The 11,824-nt window shown below is 34.9% G+C and overlaps 1 long non-coding RNA gene across 1 annotated transcript in view; it reads left to right on the top strand.

Moving 5' to 3' along the window:
- The first annotated feature begins 6,409 nt into the window (after positions 1–6,409).
- Positions 6,410–11,824, top strand: part of LOC134662864 (uncharacterized) — a 91,089-nt gene continuing 85,674 nt past the window's right edge. The window contains exon 1 of the long non-coding RNA XR_010098096.1: positions 6,410–6,678. This is a non-coding gene — a long non-coding RNA (uncharacterized LOC134662864). The remainder of the gene's footprint in view (positions 6,679–11,824) is intronic.

Below are 11,824 nucleotides of genomic sequence, written 5' to 3'. Positions count from 1 at the left end.
TCTTTATTTTTTCAATATCAAACGGTATGTGACCCGGTATGTGTGTTGTGTTTCTCTACATCGTGCGTTGGAAACCGCATAATACAGTGCCAGCCACTTGAATAGCCTCACTCACCAAAATTAATATTTCTCATAGTAATATAAACAGGAGATATACATTAAACATTAAATATGAAATAAAACAAGAAGCCTTGTAATGGCAAATAAAATCTTTATTGTTATCTAATCAAAGTTTTAAGAAATAACGTCAAACAAATAATTGACCCTTCCACTTGAATAGCCTCACATGCTAAAAGATACTGTTTAGTTATTCAAACTCTTTCGTTTAATATTTCGTATACCTTCCATTAGACCTTATTAATTCGAAAATACGATTAGGTAGTGATTCATATAAAGAATGTATGTAATTAACGTCCACAGAATCCCAAACAGTGTAAATAGCTTGAATCAGTTCTTCTTTATTACTAAACTGTCTTCCGTTGTAATAAACTTGCCGAGACAGCCAACCCCAGGAATTTTCCATGATGTCCAGATCAGGGGACACGGATGGCCAATCTAGAACTTCAATCTGGTTTTCTTCAAACCACTTTGTAACTATGGCTGACTTGTGTATAGGAGCATTATCATGCTGAAAAAACATTTTTTTTTCTACTTATTACTTTTCTGATCGTACTTTTTGTTTCTTTTAATAAATTTAAATACTTTTCAGCATTTAGTCTTCCGTCTACCACAATTAAATCAACAGTACCATAGTAAGAAATTGCTCCCCTAACCATCGCCGATGCGAGAGTTGAATGATGACGTGATAGTATTTTCGGTTCCTTCCTTAGGTCATGAAAATAATATTTAAATCCATCTGGACCATCTAGATTAACTTTTTCTCATTACTAAAAATCACATTTCGCCACTCGGTTTTCCAGCACATGTACTTTTTAGCAATAAGACAGTCGACCCGCCACATGTTGTTCGCGCAAAGGAGGTTTACTCATGATTTTTTTTCGTTTGAGGTGGGATGATGTTCTAATAATCCGTCGAACTGTAGAGAGAGATGCTCTAGTATTTATTTCACTAGCTATTTGCCTGGCGGTCTTGGTGGAATTTGAAGCAGAGCGTAAAATAAGTCGACGTTCACGATCCGTAGTGGCAAATTTTGTGCGTCCTTTATACTGGTGGCCGTAATTTTCCTTATTTTTAACATAATTATTAATAACTTTAGGGCTGCGACCTATTTTTTTAGCTATCTCAAGATGGGATAATTTTAGAGTTAAATAAAAATTAACCTTTTCAATTTCTAAACTTGTAAGTTTTTTACCACGTCCCATAGTCACAAAAACACTGTGTTTATCGCGTTACTGCAGGTATTTAATAGAATGCCATCTGTATTATTTAATCATAATAAAATAAATTTGAAAGCGAAACTTAAATGCATGGTTTGGACGATTATGTTACACTGAGGCTATTCATGTGGACGACCCGTATTAGCTCTTGCGTCCACGACGTTTCGCGCGCAGACCAGTTCGGACTTGTTAATGTGTAGTTCGATAAACGTCAGGGCGTACAATTCAAATTTAAGGTATATTGATAAAAATAATCACGTATCATTATAATACTCACAATAAATAGGTGAGGCTATTTAAGTGGTTGGCACTGTATGTCCGAAGAATCTAAGGGCTCACCCATGGCATATTGTGAAGAGCTGAGTGGCGGTATTGAGATCTGAGCTTTCTGACAATGGAGGGGTTTCTAGCTTTCCAAGGTATTAAGTCTTCCTTAACACCACATCTTAAAAGCGCCTACCTTTGCCACTTTGCACTTTTTGAGGCTCTACGTTTCGGCACCATACTGGAATATTGAAAACACGACAGCTCGTACCAAGCGCACTTTAGTTGCACGTCGAATACCTCTGTTCTTCCAGATTTTGTCGAGGTTAGCCATAGCACCCTTAGCCATGCCAGCTCTGCGGCGTTTCTCGGCGGTGCAACCACTGGCACTGGTTATCAACCCAAGATATATAAACTAGCTCGCTTATTCGTAATCGCCGAGTGCGTCGTGCGTTGGTAATTGGGAGTGCGTTTGCCTTGTCTACTACCATTACTTTGGTCTTGAAATGGTTGATCTTAAGACCTCCTAGAACTTTCATTCATCTTTAATTTTCTTCAGAAGAGCCGCCATTTCGATGTATTTCTTGTTGTTACATCACCTTGAGGTCCTATGGTAAATGAGCCCTGTGATTTCGTTGCCTAGTCAATTGTAAAGCCTACTTCATATATCGCTCCCTCATCTTTCTTGACGCTGAATATTGAGGATTACTCAATTACATTAATCGGTGTGTCAAAATTGATGTATATTTGACCATTGTAACATATATAATTCTAAATAATCCATATTGTAATCCAAATACCAACTTCCAATAGCTAATTAACAACACTCAAGGTCACGCCGATTTCACGCCGATCATTTATCGGCGGCGGCGGCGTGGCAAAAAAGCCCGGCGGCGGCGGCGCGCCGGCGCGGCGCACACGTCTACTTTCAACCCCTTTTTCACCTCCTCGGGGGATGAATTTTTAAAAACGCTGAATAGGTTTTTTGTTTTTTAATAAAATACCTTTTTACGAAGTTTCAAGTTCCTAGCTTTAAATAAAATTTGAACCCTATACAAACTTTCAACCCCTTTTGGACCCTTATAGGGTATTAATTTTTAAAAACGCTGAAATTAGTTTTCTCGTATTCTAATAATATGTCATTATACAAAGATTCAAGTCCCGTACTTACAAAAAAGATTGACCTCCATACAAATTTTCAACCCCTTTTTCACCACCTTAAATGTTGAATTTTGAAAAACGCTAACAAAAGTTTTCTTCTCTTTTAATGAAATAACTTTTTACGAATTTACAAATTCGTAGGTTAAAATAAAATATAAACCCTATACAATCTTTCAACCCCTTTTTAACCCTTTTAAGGGATGAATTTTTGAAAACGCTGAAATTACTTTTCTTGAGAATTAATAATATGGCTTTATACAAAGATTCAAGTCCCGCAATCTAAAACATATTTGATCTTCGTACAAACTTTCAACCCCTTTTTCACCAACTCGGAGGATGAATTTTTGCAAACACTGAAATTTGTTTTGTTGTTTTTTAATTTAATACCTTTTTGCGAAGTTTCAAGGTCTTAGCTTACAATAAAATTTGCACCCCAAGACAAAGTTTCATCCCCTTTTTTACCCCCTTAGTGGTTGAATTTCCTAAAACGTCGCAATTCCTTTTTTTTGCAATCGGCTATTATGCCTTTCTAAAAAGTTTCAAAGCATTTGTAATGGATTCAAACTTTCAACCCCTTTTTAACCCTGTTAGGAGATGAATTTTTAAAAACGCTGAAATTACTTTTCCTGTCTTATAATAATATACCCATATACAAAGTTTAAAGTCACACACTCACAAAAATATTTGATCTCCATACAAACTTTCAACCCCTTTTTCACCACCTTGAGGGATGAATTTTCGAAAACGCTGAAATCAGTTTTCTTATTTTTTAATATAATACATTTTTACAGAGTTTCAAATTCCTAGCTTAAAATAAATCTTGAACCCCATACAACCTTTCATCCCCTTTTTAACCCTTTTAAGGGATGAATTTTTAAAAACGCTGAAATTACTTTTCTTGAGTTTTATTAAATATGGCTTTATACAAAGACTCAAGTCCCGCACTCTCAATAATATTTGATCTCCGTACAAACTTTCAATCCCTTTTTCACCACCTCGGGTGATGAATTTTTAAAAACGCTGAAATTAGTTTTCTTTTTTTTTTAATTTAATACCTTTTTGCAAAGTTTCAAGGTCCTAGCTTAAAATAAAATTTGCACCCCAAGACAAAGTTTCATACCCTTTTTAACCCCTAAGGGTTGAATTTTCTAAAACGTCGCAATTACTTTTTTTTGTAATCGGCTATTATGCCTTTCTAAGAAGTTTCAAAGCATTTGTAATGGATTCAAACTTTCAACCCCTTTTTAACCCTGTTAGGGGATGAATTTTCAGAAACGCTGAAATTACTTTTCCTGTCTTATAATAATATACCCATATACAAAGTTTAAAGTCACACACTCACAAAAATGTTTGATCTCCATACAAACTTTCAACCCCTTTTTCACCACCTTGGGGGATGAATTTTCGAAAACGCTGAAATTAGTTTTCTTATTTTTTTATATAATACATTTTTACAGAGTTTCAAATTCCTAGCTTAAAATAAATCTTGAACCCCATACAACCTTTCATCCCCTTTTTAACCCTTTTAAGGGATGAATTTTTAAAAACGCTGAAATTACTTTTCTTGAGTTTTAATATTATGGCTTTATACAAAGACTCAAGTCCCGCACTCTCAATAATATTTGATCTCCGTACAAACTTTCAACCCCTTTTTCACCACCTCGGGGGATGAATTTTTAAAAACGCTGAAATTAGTTTTCTTTTTTTTTTAATTTAATACCTTTTTGCAAAGTTTCAAGGTCCTAGCTTAAAATAAAATTTGCACCCCAAGACAAAGTTTCATACCCTTTTTAACCCCTAAGGGTTGAATTTTCTAAAACGTCGCAATTACTTTTTTTTGTAATCGGCTATTATGCCTTTCTAAGAAGTTTCAAAGCATTTGTAATGGATTCAAACTTTCAACCCCTTTTTAACCCTGTTAGGGGATGAATTTTCAGAAACGCTGAAATTACTTTTCCTGTCTTATAATAATATACCCATATACAAAGTTTAAAGTCACACACTCACAAAAATGTTTGATCTCCATACAAACTTTCAACCCCTTTTTCACCACCTTGGGGGATGAATTTTCGAAAACGCTGAAATTAGTTTTCTTATTTTTTAATATAATATATTTTTACAAAGTTTCAAATTCCTAGCTTAAAATAAATCTTGAACCCCATACAACCTTTCATCCCCTTTTTAACCCCCTTAGGGGTTGAATTTTTCAAAATCGCTTCTTATCTCTTGTACACTTTACAAATGCAACCTAGTGTGCAAATTTCAACTTTCTAGCTTTTGTAGTTTCGGCTCTGCGTTGATGAATCAGTCAGTCAGTCAGTCAGTCAGTCAGTCAGTCAGTCAGTCAGTCAGTCAGTCAGTCAGTCAGTCAGTCAGGACACTTGCATTTATATATATATAGATAATTGTCCATGTTGGTTATTTTACGTACCTAGTTTCTTTTTCATTAATTTATTTTGTCATATCATGGTTCTTGCAAGCATTTATTTTTAAGTTCATTTCATTTAGGTATACCTATACTCACTAGTTTAACACGTCAGTACTTCCATCATTTACATATTTTTACTAAATTATTTCATAAAGTGTGCATCTAAAGCGTGCATCTCTTTTACGGCAAGGGTACACAACGCATTTACCTTTGTCGTCGGCCGACCTTACTATAATTATTTATTTGGCTCAGGATACAAGGATATTTTATTTTTGCGCGCGCTCCATAAATATATTTATATTCACATTCAGGCAGTTCTTTTAACACTTCCTTACATCATAACCTTCCATGTGTCCAAGGTGTCTCCACAATTGATACTCGACCGAATCATGGTCTGACCTCCAAGGATTTCGTGCCTGCCTTGTAACCTGGCGTACCCTTGCTAACCTAACCGCTCAAGGCCGCCTCTCGGGCCACCGAAGATGCGATAGGTATATATAAATAATAAATAAATAAATAAATAAATATTATAGGACATTATTACACAAATTGACTAAGCCCCACGGTAAGCTCAAGAAAGCTTGTGTTGTGGGTACTCAGACAAAATACTTATACTTATTTCTATTCATTTTCTTTCATATTTCACTGTCACAAAAAGAAACACATTCAAAAATCAACCACATAACACACCATGAAAACTTTCACATAACAAGAATTAAGAATTTCAACAACTCTTAGTTGATCAGGCTAATCGCTCTTTGAAAAACTTATCTGCGTCAGTTTACTCAAACAGTGCTAACGCACTAACTAATACCAAACAAATCCAAATGAATCACCCTAAAACCAAACTGACGTATATTTCACCTTCTAACTACGCATTTCTATAACTTACACAACAATATTACCTATAGACACACAGTTACAAACATTTTTACGAACCTTAAAATTCAACCCCAAAAATCCAACATTATAAATCTTTACTTTTTAGGGTTCCGTAGCCAAATGGCAAAAAACGGAACCCTTATAGAATCGTCATGTCTGTCTGTCTGTCCGTCTGTCCGTCCGTATGTCACAGTCACTTTTCTCCGAAACTATAAGAACTATACTGTTGAAACTTGGTAAGTAGATGTATTCTGTGAACCGCATTAAGATTTTCACACAAAAATAGAAAAAAAACAATAAATTTTTGGGGTTCCCCATACTTCGAACTGAAACTCAAAAATTTTTTTTTCATCAAACCCATACGTGTGGGGTATCTATGGATAGGTCTTCAAAAATGATATTGAGGTTTCTAATATCATTTTTTTCTAAACTGAATAGTTTGCGCGAGAGACACTTCCAAAGTGGTAAAATGTGTGTCCCCCCCCCCCGTAACTTCTAAAATAATAGAATGATAAAACTAAAAAAAATATATGATATACATTACCATGTAAACTTCCACCGAAAATTGGTTTGAACGAGATCTAGTAAGTAGTTTTTTTTTAATACGTCCGACTCGCACTTGGCCGCTTTTTAAACGTACCAAATCCCATCTAACTCAATACAATTTCGTCGCTTATAGTACATCATCATCTTCATCTTCCTCGCGTTGTCCCGGCATTTTTGCCACGGCTCATGGGAGCCTGGGGTCCGCTTGGCAACTAATCCCAGTAATTGGCGTGGGCACTAGTTTTACGAAAGCGACTGCCATCTGACCTTCCAACCCAGAGGGTAAACTAGGCCCGTATTGGGATTAGTCCGGTTTCCTCACGATGTTTTCCTTCACCGAAAAGCGACTGGTAAACATCAAATGATATTTCGTACATAAGTTCCGAAAAACTCATTGGTACGAGCCGGGGTTCGAACCCGCGACCTCCGGATTGCAAGTCGCACGCTCTTACCGCTAGGCCACCAGCGCTTGGTTTGAACGAGATCTAGTAAGTAGTTTTTTTTTAATACGTCATAATTCGCATAAATACGGAACCCTTCATGGGCGAGTCCGACTCGCACTTGGCCGCTTTTTAAACGTACCAAATCCCATCTAACTCAATACAATTTCGTCGCTTATAGTACATAACATTCTTCAATAAAAAAAAAGTCATAGCCATAATTATACCTCTATAGTGATATCTTATTTGTTTTATACGTCAGATCCGTGTTTATAAAATGTCAAGTCCGGTACATATAGTAGTTTATGCAACAGTGATATAATAAGGGTTCTTAAAATTCAAGGGTCGAAGTTACAAAACGAGACGTAGTCGAGTTTTGTAAAAAAAGACCCGAGAATTTTAAGAACCAATTATGAGCTGTTGCATACATTACTTTTTCTATGACAGCTGCAGCCAAAAAAAAAAAAAAAAAAGAGTTATTATTAAAAAAAAAGAGTTATTATTAAAAAAAAAGAGTTATTATTTAAAAAAAATTGAGTTATTATTTAAAAAAAAAAGAGTTATTATTGTAAATGAAAACATACCTCTTTCAATCAAGATGATCGGAACTTGTATCTTTAAAAAAAATAAAGCAGTTGTATTATACTCATAAGATGACTGCTAGCAGTCATCTTATGAGCCTATAGACAAAGCATTCAAATGACATTGCTTTAGATATCACTGTCAGTCATTTAATTGACACATTTAAGTGCTGGAGTAGAAAAAGAATATTTAAGTATAAGTCACACAAAATAACAAAACATGTTTAAGTTTCTACTAAAAGTTATAAACTATACCTCGGTACCGGTACTAAACTTAATCATAATCTTAGTATATGGTTAAAAGTGGGTTCTGTCTTTATAATTAACAATATGTATTAAGTATGGCAAAATTTAAGTGATCTATATCGATGCACAATGCTACAATGTTTACTTTGAAATTTGAGCTGAAATTACAAACGGCGCATACCAATCGTGGTAGCAACGTGACCAATGTGCTTATTCGTAAGTGATGATGAAATTTAATTACCTGTAAGTGACTTGTGCAATGTTTTCGGAATAATTTTAAAACACACCTTATGTAACACTGAAATAAAATTGGATTAACATATTTGAAATTTAAAATTACAATTTCGATCAACATAATATAAAAAATAGGTTTGCTTTCATTAAAGAAAAAAAATGGCATTTAGAAATAAAATCATTATGTAGCAAACTTTTAACCATATTAGTGTTTCGTCATCAAGCACACCTTATTAATTAGAACCTATTTCTCTTTCATATATAACTTTACGGTCATTAATCAAAATCATTATAGGTACACGTTAAAATAATTATACTTGTCCCGGAACAAAATGGGATTTTTTGTATGGAAATATTATATTATAAATATGTACTTATATGAACCAATTTATCATCCAATAACATATTGAATTTTTCGTCTTGCGTGCCAATCCTTCTTATTTCTCCCAGCACCCATCATTTGGCCTCACGACACGAACAACGCCCAGCAGCATACCAACACCATCACTATTTACGATATAAGTCCCGCATTGCTTTGAAATGAGTTTGAAACAAGTCCATTTTTATATATTTTGTCATTTTTACAGCCAGAATTTTGTTAATTTCCTCTTGTTTATTTATCTATAGTTTATTAATTGAAAACTGTCCAAAACGTACTCACGCATTTATTTATTTTTATATATTTTTAGTCATTTCTGGAAGGTAAATTTTATTTATTTAGTCGAACGTATCTATTGGCACTTTTTTTTAGTATAACACTATATTTATTTCTATTAAGTTCCACACCATACCAATTCACCAAAAATGTTCATAATATAGTCTGACGTATTTTATAATAATAGTTGTTAAATTTTAAACTGTCCACTTTGCAACACTGTCAAATTGTCAATATCACTTTTATTTATATTTCGCACATTTGTCCATTAAATAATTGATTTATTTTTATTTTTCATCTTGATGTTTCTTCTTAATTGGCTGGCGCGGCGCGCCGCCAGTGCAGCACAGGGCCGCACTGGCAGGGTCGCCATGTGATGTGGGACGTTAAATGAAACAACTTGCTTGGAGTATCGATCTATAATGTCTTGAATAACGTCATGTAAAAGCTTATATGGGGCTAAACTAAGGGAGTGTGAGTGTACGCGTAGCGCACCCACTACAGATTATTTACTATCTTCCTTACAGTGCTTAGTAATTTAAAATACCTAATGCTATTTTAATAGTAGAATCATTGGTTTCATAACAATTTCAGAAGAATTCAAAAAATGTAGTAGTATGAGATGATACTTTATGTGATTTGTTCGTTGCAAGACTATTGTTTTGTAATAAAATGGTAAGTATTGTTATCTAATAAGAATTATTTGCCTTTAATTTGGCTAGTTAATTTATTAACAGCAATATTGATTCGGTTTTGGCTGCCAAGTAGTCTTATGTAGGAAATACATAACGATAATAACTAAACAATACTAGACTCATCTGTGGAATGAATGACAGCCATCATGTTTGTTTACATTCTGAATCGTTGCTATTTCAAAATAAATTTCTGCTATCACCATTAAATACCAAATATCTGGGAGACCGAGCTTTGCTCAGAAAACATATAAATACTCAAAAATGCGCGTTTTCCCAGAGATAAGATCAGATCAGAGAGACATCGACTTTCGATCGAAATCATTAGAGCCGTTTCCGAGATCCTCAAAATATATCAGTAGTCAGTACCTATATAAAAAAATATACGAGATTTGCTCGTTTAAAGGTATATACATATACGTATATATATATACGTCGGAGCGAGACACCAGAAAGACGTATTGCAGCATTAAAGTTCATAGTTAGACGCCTGTATAAAGTCGATTAGCAATGTTTGGCTACGTATTATTTGCTTGTAACGAAATAATAAAGTTGCGTAGTGAATAACGCCACCATCTATTGGCGTATTGTTGAACTAAAATGACAGGTAGAAGGCTTTGGAACGCCAAGATGTGTATCTTGAGTGAACGTAGGCACGAGCAGGCAATTTTGTCGGTATGTTGGTAGACTGGTCAGGCAGGTTTGCCAACCTGAATTGGAGGCGGGAGTAGTTAGCTCCGCCGCTGGTACCTTCTTCTTGATCGGACCGCGCTAGAGATCGGACGTTAGCCAAGCTCGTGCCTAATTCGCTACGTTCCTGAAGGCTTATACCTGAAGGATTATTCTGAAAGTTTATAGATTCCAACGTTCTTTAACCGTTTCGCTAAGTGTTTATTCCAAGTGTTATTTTGATTTCTTATGTGCCACTAAGAAGCTTACTATTGTAAAAATAAAGAAACTATGTGTTGTTTTGAAAAGATGTGTCCCGCCGAGTTTGTTGCCGGGTTAAATCTTCTCGGGTCAGAGGTGTAGGGTTGGAACCGGTTTAGTTTGACTTAAATAAAGATTTGAACGATTTCATGTGATCTTTTTATTTTAATTGAATCCGATTCCATCGTAAGATCGTTTAGTTATTTTGATTATTTAGTACTGAAATATAGTAGGCACTAGTATGGTTAACGTGTCCGAATGTTTATTTCATGCACTGGTAGCATACCTACTATTTTGGCTGTGAAGTAATACATCGAGGTACCATGCCCACCACCCGCTACCAATAGCCCCACACAATTAGCCCTTCTCCCTCTTCGACATCAGAAGTTGGGATTTTGAATATTTCGATCCTCATGTATTGCTTATACAGCCACGTGGGAGCGCAGGTGTATTTCCGGTCTGTATTCGGTGACCTGCATTCCATAATCTGGACACGTGGTAAATGGTAAGCTCACGTGTCTAACCTTCATTGAAAGGTGAGTGCAATTCATTGTTATTTGGTGAGAATTATTGTGAAATTGTGAATTATGATTGGGGCTGTCGAACAGACTGGTCGTGACGTGACGTCATCTCTGGTATCGCCACGTTTCTTTATAATTAATTTTTGTAATCCATTTAAATCAAAGCGATCTTGAGTTATTTTGATTTGAAATCCATACTGTTAATTAAAACCAAGTATTAGCTATCACGACGTGATATTATTTCATCGCTCACTTGTGAATCTACCCTCAATAATTGATTTGAACATACAATTAATTTTTAAAATCCATTTAAATCTAAGTGATCTTAAGTTGTTTTGGTATGAAATCCATATTGTTAATTAAAATCAAATATTGGATGTCGCAACGTGATATTATTCATGGCTCACTTGTGAATCTACCCTCAATAATTGATTTTTCATGAAAATACAATTAATTTTTAAAATCCATTTAAATCAAAGTGATCTTAAGTTATTTTGATGTGAAATCCATATTGTCAATTAAAATCAAATATTGGCTGTCGCGACGTGATATTATTTCATCGCTCACTTGTGCATCAACCCTCAAAAAATATATTTTTTTTTCATGAAAATACAATGCACCGTTAGAAATTGATCCTGCTGATTTGCCAATGCATAGGATTATGTAATCTTTACCCTGTAACGTGTAGTAATTAATAAAATTGCGACAAATTACTGCTCGTAATGCCGTGATAGATCACAAATAGTGCATACTATGGAAACATGAGCTACGCATATGAAAATTAATGTTACAGTGTCCTGCAGCCAGAGCCGAGCGAACTTGCAGACACCATTACGCCCGTGACACAGAAGCAGCTGTGCAGTATCTTCTATGCTGGAGATTTGGAAATAAAAGGACAGGTTTCGTT

Source organism: Cydia amplana, chromosome 3 (genome assembly GCF_948474715.1).
Source record: "Cydia amplana chromosome 3, ilCydAmpl1.1, whole genome shotgun sequence".
In the NCBI taxonomy this organism is placed as follows: Eukaryota; Metazoa; Arthropoda; class Insecta; order Lepidoptera; family Tortricidae; genus Cydia; species Cydia amplana.
This window is presented reverse-complemented; position numbering and strand designations above follow the sequence as displayed.